Raw genomic sequence first — 13,038 nt, forward strand, 5'->3', positions numbered from 1 at the left:
CATGCCTACCACATGCCTACCACATGCCTACCACATGCCTACCACATGCCTACCCTCCTACCATGGCAGACTCTTCCTTCTCTGGAACTGTAAACTCAGATAAACTCTTTTTTCTATAAACTTCTTTTCCCATCTTTTATACACAGCTAAAAATGAACTAATACAATTAACAAGTCAATATTTTTAATTTTTAGCAATTTACTTGTGAGAAGCAAAATGAATAAGAAATATGTGACACATGCCACTACTAAATTATGCTGACAACTTGAGAAAGGAAATTATTTTGGGGTCATCAATACTTTTACTGAAAAATAGCTAAAGGATAGCATTTGGTGAGCTGAAAAATATGTCTAATTCTTTACAAACTTTTTTCTCATAAATATGATTAATTAAAGATTTCTTTTTATGTTTTACTCACTACTTTTATGTAAAGCATTGAAATCAGGATTGATACTTTCTAAAAACATGGCCATAATTATAATATACAATGTCAACCTCAAAGGGCATTTTAAAATCCTCTTCAAGGTACTCACATCATTCTATTTTAAAATCTTTTACGTTTGATAATTTTTTAATTTTATTTTAATTAGGCATTTTCTTCATTTACATTTCCAATGCTATCCCAAATGTCCCCCATACCATCACCCCTCCTACTCACCCACTCCCACTTTTTGGCCCTGGTGTTCCTCTGTACTGAGGTATATAAAGTTTGCAAGACCAATGGGCCTCTCTTTCCACTGATGGCCGACTAGACCATGTTCTGATACATATGCAGCTAGAGACACAAGCTCCGGGGGGGGGGGGGGGGGATGGCACTGGTTAGTTCATATTTTTTTCAACTTATAGGGTTGCAGACCCCTTTAGCTCCTTGGGTACTTTCTCTAGCTCCTCCATTGGGGGTCTTGTAATCCATCCAATAGCTGACTGTGAGCATCCACTTCTGTGTTTGCTAGGCCCTGGCATTGCCTCACAAGAGACAGCTATATCAGGGTCCTTTCAGCAAAATCTTGCTAGTGTATGCAATGGTGTCAGCGTTTGGAGGCTGATTATGGGATGGATCCCCGGGTATGGTAGTCTCTAGATTGGTAACCCAATCACAAAAGAACTCACATGATATGTACACACTGATAAGTGGATATTAGCCCAGAAACTTAGAATACCCAAGATATAAGATACAATCTGCAAAACACATGAAACTCAAGAAGAACGAAGACCAAAGTGTGGACATTTTGCCCCTTCTTAGAATTGGGAACACTTGATAATTTTAACTGACATAAAAGTTCTTATGTGTATCACTATTCTAGAGTGTCTACACACTGTAGAGTACAATTGAGAAAACACAGGGATCACATGTAAAAGGTGTCACATGTTAACATCCCTGTCCTACTTGTAAAGCAGTGTGAAGATCTGAGGATGTAGCTCAGTTGATAGAGTGTTTTTTTCCCATCATTAATCCCCAAGAAGGATCCTTAGAATATGTAAACTGGACACAGCGGTTTATGTCTTTACTCTTAGCACGTTGAGTATAGGTAACACATAAGAAGTTCAAGGTAATCCTCATCTACTAGTGCACTTGATTGCAGTGTGGTGTACATGAGACCCTGTTAAACCGTATTGCAATAGGTCAAGAAAAACAGGGCTGGGAATATCATATTTGTCTCGAAGCCTAAGGACCCAAGTTTAATCCCAGGAGCCCAAAAAATGAGAAAGGGGATAATCCTTAAAGTTGTGTTCTGACCTGCATATACACACCATGGTAAATGCACACCCAAATACATAAATAAATGAATAAAGTTTAATGGTAAATAGATGATAGATAGATAGATAGATAGATAGATAGATAGATAGATAGATAGATAGATAGACAGATAGATATGTATTATGTAAGTAGGCAGGTAGGTAGATGATAGAAAGATTTAGTTTTCAGAACTGCATTACCTACCTTGGAAGTCACAACTACATTATTGCTGGCATAAAGTTGGATCAAACTGACAAAACTAAGATCCTAGATCCCTCCATGAACTAAGGATACAAGGCAAATATCTGTCTCCTCAATAAAAAATACGGATAGGGAAATTTAGAAAATTTCAAACTGGGAATGAAGAAACTTTCCAAGAAAATACCTTCTCTAGTAATTTGTGCTAAGTTATTGAACCCAACTGTACACAGACACCTTTGTTTCTTAGGGTGCACTCCAAAATCCAAGAAGACACCAGTACCCACAATCTGAATCTCTATAAATTATAATTTTTGAACACATGTTCCTACAGTCAAGGTGTAGTTATAAGCTAAGAAAGACATATCCAAAGCAACTAATAAAAAGAACAATTATAGCAAAGTGCTCTCATAAAAGTTAGGTGAGCAGCTATCAATACAGCCTGCGGTACACTATCACTAAGCTTCTCGTCGGGTGAAATGATACCAAGTCTACACGGCAAGATCAAGTGAGATGAATGCCCTGATTCAGATCCAATGTTGTGATACAGTCACCAGGAAGCAACAATACGTAGAAATTAAGGATAATGTGACCAATGTGCTGTTATATTGAGAAGACCAATAAGTGAGACAAGCACTAAGTAACTAATACTGCACAATTCAAGAATCCCATGTAGTAGCTGAAGAGCAAGGGTCTGGAAAATTTTCTCCCATATTAGGGGTTTGTATTTCTGATGTGTTAATGGTAGGATCTTTCTTGCAGCCTTAGTTATAAATATATAATATGTGCACTGTGTGACGTCTATATCTTCATTTCATGAAGCACCAATGAACTCTGCCTGAGACATCTCAGCTCAGGATTGTTGCAGTGTCTTTACCAGGCACACAACATTTTCCGCTCTTTGAAAGACATATAGTCTAATATTTGGAAAATTAAGACTTGTCATGCTTTCTTGCCTTTATTCTGCTGCATAGAAATATTAAATTAGTTTTTAGAGTGAGTTGGCTTGGAATGCTTGATTTTAAACTTTTCTGTTTGAGGTGCTGAATTGAGTTTCATTAAGTAATTATTAAATGATTTTGGCTCAGGGTTAGCACAGAATTACCAATAATTTCTGAAATGACCCTAAACATAATTCTATCATGTTTTTCTATGTATTATGTGAAGCCCCATTCTCAGCATTGATGATTAAAAGAGTAAAAGCTCAGTACACTTGAAAAAACACACATGATGTTCCTGGGGCCCACTATTCCGCCAATATTTAATTCTTTATGTAAAATGATATAAGTATATAAACCTCATTAGTGTGCAAATTTGTTTTCAATTTTAGCAAGTGGTAATGCATGCAAAATAATTGTTATTAAATAAATTTCTCTGTGGTTTATTAAAAATAAATATTTAATGTTTATACCCATTTGACATATGTATGTCTCAGAAGTCACACAAAAATCTTTTCCAATAAAGGGATCCTGAAAATCTACAGAAGGTCAGGAATCTCCAACAGTTATATCCAGGACTTGAAACATAATGACTCTTATCATAAGCAGGACAGAAGGACATAGTGAGATTCCCCTAGAGAAAGAATGGCTTAATATTTACGTTTTATGAATCAACTCTTTTTAGATTTTCTCATTTAACATTTTAAACCATAGTTCACTGCAAGTAAATGAAACATCGGAAAGTGTGGATGAGAGCAAGGCATGCAGTAATTCACAAATTTGTATGGCTCAGGGGAGATAGGAATGAGAGGTAATCAATCATCCCATCAATCATAGGCAATCATCCCAATCAGTCATGGTGCCCTGCGATCTTCTAAGCTTTTCCTCCAGGTCTTTTCACAGTTAATACTGGAGAAAATTTCCTTCAGGATAGCCAAAGTACAAGGGGAAAGTCAACATTTCAAAACACGCCACAAGCTTCTTTTCTTCTTTACAAGGTACCCTCAGAGGATATATTCCAGAAGACAGTACCTCACCCAGGGAGGTCTTATCAGAGCCTAATGGACCTAGAGGGAATGGATACCAACTCTGCATAATGACAGAAAGAGAGAGATGATTATATTAGATAGATAGATAGATAGATAGATAGATAGATAGATAGATAGATAGATAGATAGATAGAAAAAAGGAAGACAGGTCATAAGGAAGTAAAAGACAGACAGATAGACTGATAGGCACACAGACAGACAGGCAGACAAGGAGGCAGAGGGGCAGAGGGAGGTAAAGAACTTGGACAGGGGGGTTTGTGGATAGGGGGTAAGATCGGGTACAGAGAGAAACAAGAGAGAGGCCCAGTTAGCCAGGAGAAAGAATGGAAATCTGCAGCTGCCTGGGGTGGAGAGGAGGGGAGAATCTTTAGGAATTCCCAGAGACCTGGGACACAGAAGGTTCCCAGGAGTCAATGTGGGTGATCTTAGGAGGAAGGAAGGAAGGAAGGAAGGAAGGAAGGAAGGAAGGAAGGAAGGAAGGAAGGAAGGAAGGAAGGAAAGAAGGAAGGAAGGAAGGAAGGAAGGAGAAGGGGAAGGGAAGGGAGGAAAGAGGGAGGGAGGGAGCGATAAAGAAAGAATTATATCTCATTAACCTTCTATATGAAGACATCAAGTACAACTCACTTTAGCCATCTATGAAGTCACTGAAGACAGATGGAGTTGACAGAGGCAAAGAATAACCAAAAGAATGAGAACTAATGATATAACACCACCCCTTGACCTCTCATTTTACCATCATAACACTGAAATCCATTAGACTAGTCCTTTTTGCCTGGTAATTTGTCTAGCTATCATGGGACAATTATGAATGCACTTAAACGCAGGACATATTTTAAAGAGACAGAGTAAATGTTAGAACCAGATTCACATCAGCCAGCCATGTTGACTGTGGGAGTAAGGACATTTAAATTACTATGATTACTATGGCAAAGATCTGCTGGATCAAGACTAAATCCAGGAGCATGTGGACAATGTAAACAGGTATAATAATGTGGGAGGCAGTAATTCTAAGGAGAAAATAAACAGAATGAAAGGCACTACATGGGTTGTAAGTGAGGTGAAGAACGGCATCCTTAAGCGTGTAAAGAGTGGAACTCACCTGAAAACAACCTTGGAGCTTCATGCCACCTCAAAAGAAACCCCAGAATTTCAGAGAGGAAAAAGGAAAACCAATAAATAGGAGATCTACAAACTCAGGATCAGTGATAAAGAGAATAACCTGCACTTAATACGAGTATCAGGAGGATAGAAAAACAAGAAAGAAATACTTGAAGCTTCTTTGAATGAGAATTTTCTCAAATTAATACCAGCCACTAAACTACAGTTCCACACAGCTCAGAAAATGCCAAAGGGGACTGATCAATTACAAACAAGATGTTTTCAGCTAAACTCCAAGCATGTCATACTCAAGCTATAACACAACAAAACCTCAATGTTCTGACAGAAATGAATAAGATAACACATTACCAACTGAGGAACAAATACAAGAATCATATTTCATGTTTGATGTCTCAGGTGTCATGTAAATAACTAGAGAATAGACTGGGATATTTAAGATCTGTAGGGAGAAATCTATTAGTCTAAAACTCTGTGTTGCAAGAAACTAAATGATGATCGAATAGAGATTTCTCATGAAACACAAAGTAAGGGAATTTGTTGCTAGAGAAAATGGTTTTGAAGGAAACGTTGAAAAACCAAGAGACTGATAATTAGACCTCTACAGGTTTAAGCCAGACATGGTTCCAGCACTGAGAAGGAAGTTGACACAGGTGCACATTCCTAACCTAGAAGCTATTACAATTAATACTCACAGTTGAAAGGGAATATTACTTTCTCAAATGGAGTGTCAACTACACTCCAGGACAGGCTCCATACCAGGAATACCTGGTGGACACAAAATAAACATGATTTTTTTTCTGTCTGTTACTCTTTCATGTATTTGTTTTGCTTTTTGCTTTTTGCATTTTCAAAGATGTAGGAGGGAGGAATTTCAGAACAGAAAAATAATCAAAATACATTGTATTTTTAAAAATTGTAATTAAAAAGATACAAGTTCCGTTTGTGCATGGCTGGTTCTATATGGGGCCAAACAGTGCTGGATTCACTGGGACTAAAGTTAAAGACAGTTGGAAGCCATTATGTGATTCCAGCCCCAATCTGGTGTTTCTTAATGTATGTGTGCCTAGCAATGCAGCATCAAATTCTTGAAGGCATAAAATGATAGAACTACATTGGGGAAATGAACTAATCAGTATTGAGGTTGAACTGCATTATCTATTAGAAATAAATTCTATTAGGCAGAAAATCAGTAAAGATGTAGTGAATCTCAGCAATGGCATGACTCCGCTAGACATACGAGGAGCATATGTGGAATGTGTTATCTAACAGCAGCAGAAAACCAATTCTTCTCAAGCGTAGATGGAAACTTGACAAAACAGGCCTCATTCTGGGGCACAAATAACTTGATGAGCTGCTACGTAAGATTATAGATTCTTTAGGAACTGGGGTGTATCTCGAGGACATGAGTATATAGGTTTAGGATATATAGTCTGGTCCGGCTTCCAGCCATTAGGTGCCTAGGTCTTTGACATTCCAGCCAACAAAATAATGGGCTGTGAGAGGCAAGAAAATACTTGAGTTCAGCACGACTCAGTAGTCAGTGTTGGTCCAAAGTTCAGGAGTCTAACCCCGAGAAGTTCATTTTAAGTATATTTAAACACAGCACAAAATGTTGGAAACTTCCCTAGTGATAACTAACTCAATGCCAGGTACACAATAAAGCTTACGACATGATGATACTAAAACTCTTTGTGAAGTACGTATGTTCCAAAAAGATGTGTGTTACAGATCGATTACATGTGACATCTGCCATAAGGATGAGTGTCAATCAAGAAGCTTGAAGAAGACACTCTGTGGTCTTGGCCATGCAGGTAGCACAATAGTCAAGAGGCTATTAATCACATCAGCTACCATCATTCTGGATGGAAAACAAGTTAGACATGTCTCCCTTCCAAAAGACCACCCTGTGTTTTTAACATTTCTGGTTCCCAAATAGTTATCTGCAAACACAGGGACATTCTGTTTGCCCACACTTGTTCTCTGCTTCTACGTTAGGGTTGGTAGCACGTAAATTACTGTGCCATTATGCCAGATACATCAAGATGTCACAGCTGTTTCCAGGGCCAGAGATATGATTCAAGTTCTATTCCTCTGCCTAATAATAAGAGCTTTCTGTTTCATTACTTGATTTTTGTTTGTTTGTTTATTTGTTTGTTCTTATTTTTTATGCTCTTCCTAGGGGAAAATTGTTTCTCCTAATCTCAACATTCTGTAGTAGTTGCCTGTTGTGCTTTATCTAAGGTTGAGGCCTTGTAGTCTTTCTCCTATCCACTTTGGTATATGTAGTATTAATGTCTTTGTTCCATTCATGTTTAGGAAGCCATGTTGATGAGACTGCATGGATGAAGTTTCTGATTTTACTAGAGGACATAATCCTACAACAATGTCCCTGATCCTTTGGCCTTCACAGTCTTCCACAATGTCCCTGAGCCTTAGATGCACTACTGTATGCTCAGTGTTAGTGTGACATGCTGGTCATTGTTATGTTTGATAGGCATCATAGCTGGTTACAACTATTGCTTGTTTCCTTTCTTTGAAAGCCTCTGTGGTGCCTTTTGATGCCATGAAAGTTAGTCCTTAGGGCAGGGATCTTCAGTTCAGTTATTTTATAAGTAGTTGATCCTAAGGAAGTGTCCATTCCCAAACAAGTTCCATAGCTAGCTAGGTCACAAACTAACAATATTTTCAACTCTTGAGATCCATTTAAGAGTGAGCATTGAGTAAATCCAGCGACTTGCAGCTGCCATGACCATATACAGGTTTAGATTTTCCAATCTAGCTGATTTCCAAACCTCAGTGGAAAAGGAAATTGACAATAGATTGTCAATGGGTCATTTGAGGGTAGACTGACTGGACAGGAAAGAAACTAGATGAAATTAAATCAGTAGTTCAACTCACAAAATCTAGATTACTATAGGTATAATTCATTTCCTTAAGAAAAACCAAGAACTCCAATTTAAAGCTTTTCATCAAAAGGATGGTGTGCTGGACATTGACAAGAACATAATTTGGTAGATCATGTAGAATATATGAGACATTAGTGGAACGGTGAGGAATATATAAACAGCAGTCAACAGTGTTAATAGTACAAATGTCTCTTGTGTATCTGTGAGTATATCTGAAACCATATAATTTTGTGAAATTGTAAGATTTATTTTTTTCTATGATTTAGAGTTTGTAATTAAGAAGAGTAATTTTCATGACTGTGGCATTTAAACCCAAGTACATTTAGTATGTTTAGTATCGTGTTTTTAAAAGAGTTCTACTGTGTGGAATGATATCCTATAGGTGAAATAAAATTAGAAGCTAGATGATCATACCAGTGGCAAACATTTCTAGCCTAGAGATGTTTTCACACAGGTAAATTAGCAAGGTGATCTTTAGCTGTCATCTTTAGATTTTCACCTCGCCATCAAGGACTCTAACTCTCTGGAATTGTAGGCTCAAATAACTTTTTTCTTTTGTAGTTGACTTGCTCATGGTATTTTATCACAGAAATTATAAAGTAACTAATACCGAGTTGGAATTCATTCAGTCTAGAGGTAAATTAACTTAAAGATAGGGTTTTGTCATTTAAAAGATCTAGATATAGAAAAAGTTTAATAAACTGCCCACCCTCTGAATGGGTTCAGGCCATGAGCTGGATGAGGGCCTATATCAACTCCTAAGGAAGGTTATTGGTAATATTGCCTTTCAGGTAAAAAGAGAAACTTGAAGAGTTTGTAATGAAATGTCTAGAATCTGTTTATCCCATGCCACCTTTCCAGAGGACTTCACGTCTATAGAAGTTTACATAATATTTAGATCCCAGAGATTGAGCAAAAGATCTTCCAAACATAGCAAGGACTATTGCAGTTTGGAAGAGATCTCAAGAAGCAAAATTAAGGGATAATTTTAATAAGCAGCATTAGTGTATGACAGGGGTACCAGGAAACAGTGAACAGCCCACAATGGATGAGAGTATGTACTAATTAGAGATTGAATTCTCACATGTGCTTCAGAATGAGGGAAAAATGTTGGTTTAGGTTGAGAAGCCCAATAGAGAATCCTTTTAATGTGATTACAATTGAGATGGTTATGATTTCTCTACCTGGCATGTCAGTAGACCACACTTGATTGGGGATGGCAATGGGGGTTAATGGGAGGTAAAGGAGGATGAAATCACTGTTGTCCATTTTGACAGGAAATTTTGATGTTGTATTTGTTTCACATTGGTTGATTGATTGATGATTGATTGATGGTAGCAGCTACATCATAGATATGGAGGTCAGGGGACAATCTGCAGGAGTCAATTCTCCGTTTCCATGTGGTTTCTGAAGATTCTATTCAGCTCCTCAGACTAGGCAACAAGAGAGTTTACTTACTAAGTCTTCTCACTAGCCCTGCTTGTGTTCTGTATTATGACCAATTGCTGCTACCTTTAGCCATTCCTTCTTCTGAGATTTTGAGAATATACAAACATCCAAAAGTCTCTTATTTTTGTTCTGCTCATACCAGCCAACATTCACTAGTAGTTACTTTGCAGAGTTAGTTTTCCTCTCCCATCATCTGCTACGATGGGTTAGGGTCTTGACCGTGTAGGATTTCCCTAGGAACAATGAGAGGTATTTCCTTATATAATTACCCTTCTCTTTCAAGTTATACAGGTTCTCAACCTTTGTAGAATCGGTGATTCTTATGATCAAAAGGATGTGCAATGTACCAGGATCTATAACACTTTTAGATTACACCATTCTTTGCGACCTGGCTTGCCTAGGGCAAGGACAAAATACAGGCTGTTCTCCTAGCTTCTTTATCTTCATTGTGTTTGACCTCTAGGTTTTTCTATTGAACACCCATAGGGTTAATTACATCAATCTTGAAGAATGAATACTGGTTTAAATTTGGCTGTAGTATAACAATTTTATAAAAATAAACAAAAACATATATTAAAATAGATCTTCACTCTAAGAGTATTTCCTAAACAATTAAGAGCTTGACAAACTCTGAAAATTTGTATTTTGCTAAAACATAAAATTCTTTAAGTTCTTTTCCTTCTTTTTGTACATGGTAAAGATACTAATGCATTTCTCATTTATAACGGGATTTTTTTTTCCTTACAAGTGTCTAGGAGAGTTCAGGAGGAAATCCAAATAAAAATAACTGCATGAGTTGGCCAATTTCAGAAGCTAATAACCACAAGGGAAATCTCTTTCAAAACATAAGATGTTATACAACAAAAGTACCTCAGAAACAGAACAGCCTATCATTTGAAGTAGGGTATTACTTCTTTAATCTATATAGGAAACATGTAGATCTTATCATATGTCAATAGGGTACTTGAGAAACATCAAATAAGGGTAGACTTTACTATTTTGTAAAAAGCACCTGGTTTAAGTTAGTATGCATGTACCCAGAGACAGAGACAGCGCAAGAATGAGTGATTAGAAGCATACTATCTCAAAATAGGAAAGTAAAAGAAGTCCCAAAACAAGGGCAGGTATGCAAACATGAGAGGAGTGTAAGCAGGAGAAGCAGATAATGCTGTTTATCAAAGGAACCAGGGCGCATGCCTTATCGGGAAGAAAATGGAGAAGGAATCCAGCCACTCTTAGACAAGAACACCAACAGATGTCACTGGGACCCCTCTGGGGATTTGCCTTTGTTCCTGAGTCCTTTTGTTCCCTATCAAAAGAAGGCACAGCATGCAGAGTTTATCAGAATATACAGAAAAACATATTCTTGATGAGTGAGAAAGGAGAATTAGGGAGCACTGAAGAGCAGAACACTTGAAGGGAGCAGAGCAGAGCAGAGCAGAGCAGAGCAGAGCAGAGCAGAGCAGGGCACTCTAATGTGTAAATGTAAGAACAAGAGAAACTGCTGATCAGTTCCCCTTTTGAGCAGACAAACCATTTCTAAGATCTCCAAAACAGATGGCTTTTCCTGAGGCATATTTTCCTATATGAATGTTTGACAAGCCTATTTCAGCTGACCTTTACAGGAGTGGGCCATGCTATGCTTCTCTTGTTTATCAGAAAGTATACGTATAATGATCTTACAAGGTTTAAGGCTTCTGAAGTCAGGCTTGGTTACCATGACCTCCTGAGCAGTTCAGGCTGCCACTTCCCTTACACAGCTCAGGGTTCATTCATTTGGCCAAGGAATAGGTTCTTTCAGTTTCAGGCCTTGCTTTTACATGTTGTTGATTATGAAGGAGGGTTCCATCTCTCATCATGTCCCCTAGTCCTACTAATATGAAACATACCATCAGCCACAACTATAGACAATGTCCCAGCTTTCATACCTTCATCAACATGGTGGACTGCATCCCTTGAGTTCTCAAGCCACACTAAATTCTTCCCTTCACTTACTATCACATGTTCTGTCACATGGCTGAACACAAAACACAGAAGGAAGGAAATGTTAAACAAAGTGATATGCTTTATGGTAAATGTATTGACTAGTGAAGCATAATTCTTATACAAAAGAAGGAAATGATGAAGTGACATGTGTCCTGGTATATACTGCTACAGACCCTCTTTGGTCCCTGTCTGTATGGAACCAGTCTCTGGTTTTAGGTGGACAAGGAGTAAGTGGGAATTGACAGACAGACTCGACAGGAGGGAGTGTGGATCTGAATGTAATTTGTCAAATCGAGCATCAAACTTTTTATACAGAAGAAAATAGGGAAGTTGGGTGACATACCAGTAAGGTACAAAGAGGTTACTGGATTCTTACACAAAACAGAGGAATGCAAACATGGAAGGACTGACAGGAACTAACTGGGATAAAATTGAATGTTAACAATTGGGATCAAAAACTGTTCCACCTAAGATCCACTTAATCTTAGAAGCCAGGGCCAAGGGCTTCATGCCCTTGCCATAGTTCCTACTCTAGTCTATTGTATAGTCCACCTCCCCCCTAGGCCATTGTAAATACTTGTATATGGGTGTAACTCAGATATCTATAGTTCTAAGTATCGACTCTGGTTCCTCCTTAGATCACAAACTTCCTTTTTCCTAGATAATGGTAAATTTCTGTGTAGGGCAGTGACTTAGCTACCCATGCCCAAGGTCGGATCAAGGACTGCCTAGAATCTAACTTAGCTATATGTCAAAATATCAGTCCTTAAGAGCACTTGTAATAAAGCAATATTAAGGGAAAGCAAACAGATCCATTTACCAACTAAAGCAAGGACATTGGAGCATTCTTTATACAGCATGCCACAGTTCCAGGAGGCTAAATTTCCATGAACTTTTTGCCTCGGGACAGCACCCAGGTTTTCAGGACCTGTTGCACTTGTCACTACTGGAGTAGATGTAGCAATATACCTTTCATCCCTGTGTGATAGCAGTAGAGACAGAGTGGCAGGAAGATCTCTGTGAGTTTGAGGACAGTCAGAATGCCAGAGTGAAATTGTATCAAAATATAAAATTAAACTTAAAGTGAAGGGAGGCATCTAGATACCAAAGTGTAACATAAACAAGTTGTGTTCACTGTCTCTATGTTTTTATATTTCAAAGCAAAGAATGTTATAAACAATGAGGAATAAACAAGCTAAAAGGTCCCAAATTACATTATTAATAATGTATCCACATGTAATAGCTAGACCTGGTGTAAAATTTGTGGTAGCTCAAAATGAGCTCTGTTGTAAAAAGTTAAGTAAATGTATTCTTTTCCCAGAATTTGCCTCACTGCAAGGTGTGCTAAGAGATAGGCCTCTGATTGTTTAGAAAAACCCACACAATGTGTTCGGTCCTGAAGTCTGCCCCTTAATATCGCTAAAGGTTAACCAATGATAAACTGCCAGCCCTAAGCTGGGACTGAAAACTACTCTAAAAAAATGTATAAAAGGTGTGTGCTTTAGCTACTTGGGGTCGCTTCTATCCCGATTTCAGGACAAGCCCAGCATACTGGATTAATAAACCTCTTGCTTTTTGCATTGATCTCCATCTCTGCGTCTCTGTGAGTGGGACCTCATCCAAGACATAAGGTTTTATGGGTTTACACTTTGTAT

The 13,038-nt window shown here is 38.0% G+C and overlaps 1 protein-coding gene across 3 annotated transcripts in view; it reads left to right on the forward strand.

Annotated features, from left to right (window-relative positions):
• Positions 1 to 13,038, forward strand: part of Ndst4 (N-deacetylase/N-sulfotransferase (heparin glucosaminyl) 4) — a 324,323-nt gene that overhangs the window by 240,591 nt on the left and 70,694 nt on the right. The gene's annotated exons all lie outside the window — the stretch shown is intronic.

Source organism: Mus musculus, chromosome 3 (genome assembly GCF_000001635.26).
Source record: "Mus musculus strain C57BL/6J chromosome 3, GRCm38.p6 C57BL/6J".
In the NCBI taxonomy this organism is placed as follows: domain Eukaryota; kingdom Metazoa; phylum Chordata; class Mammalia; order Rodentia; family Muridae; genus Mus; species Mus musculus.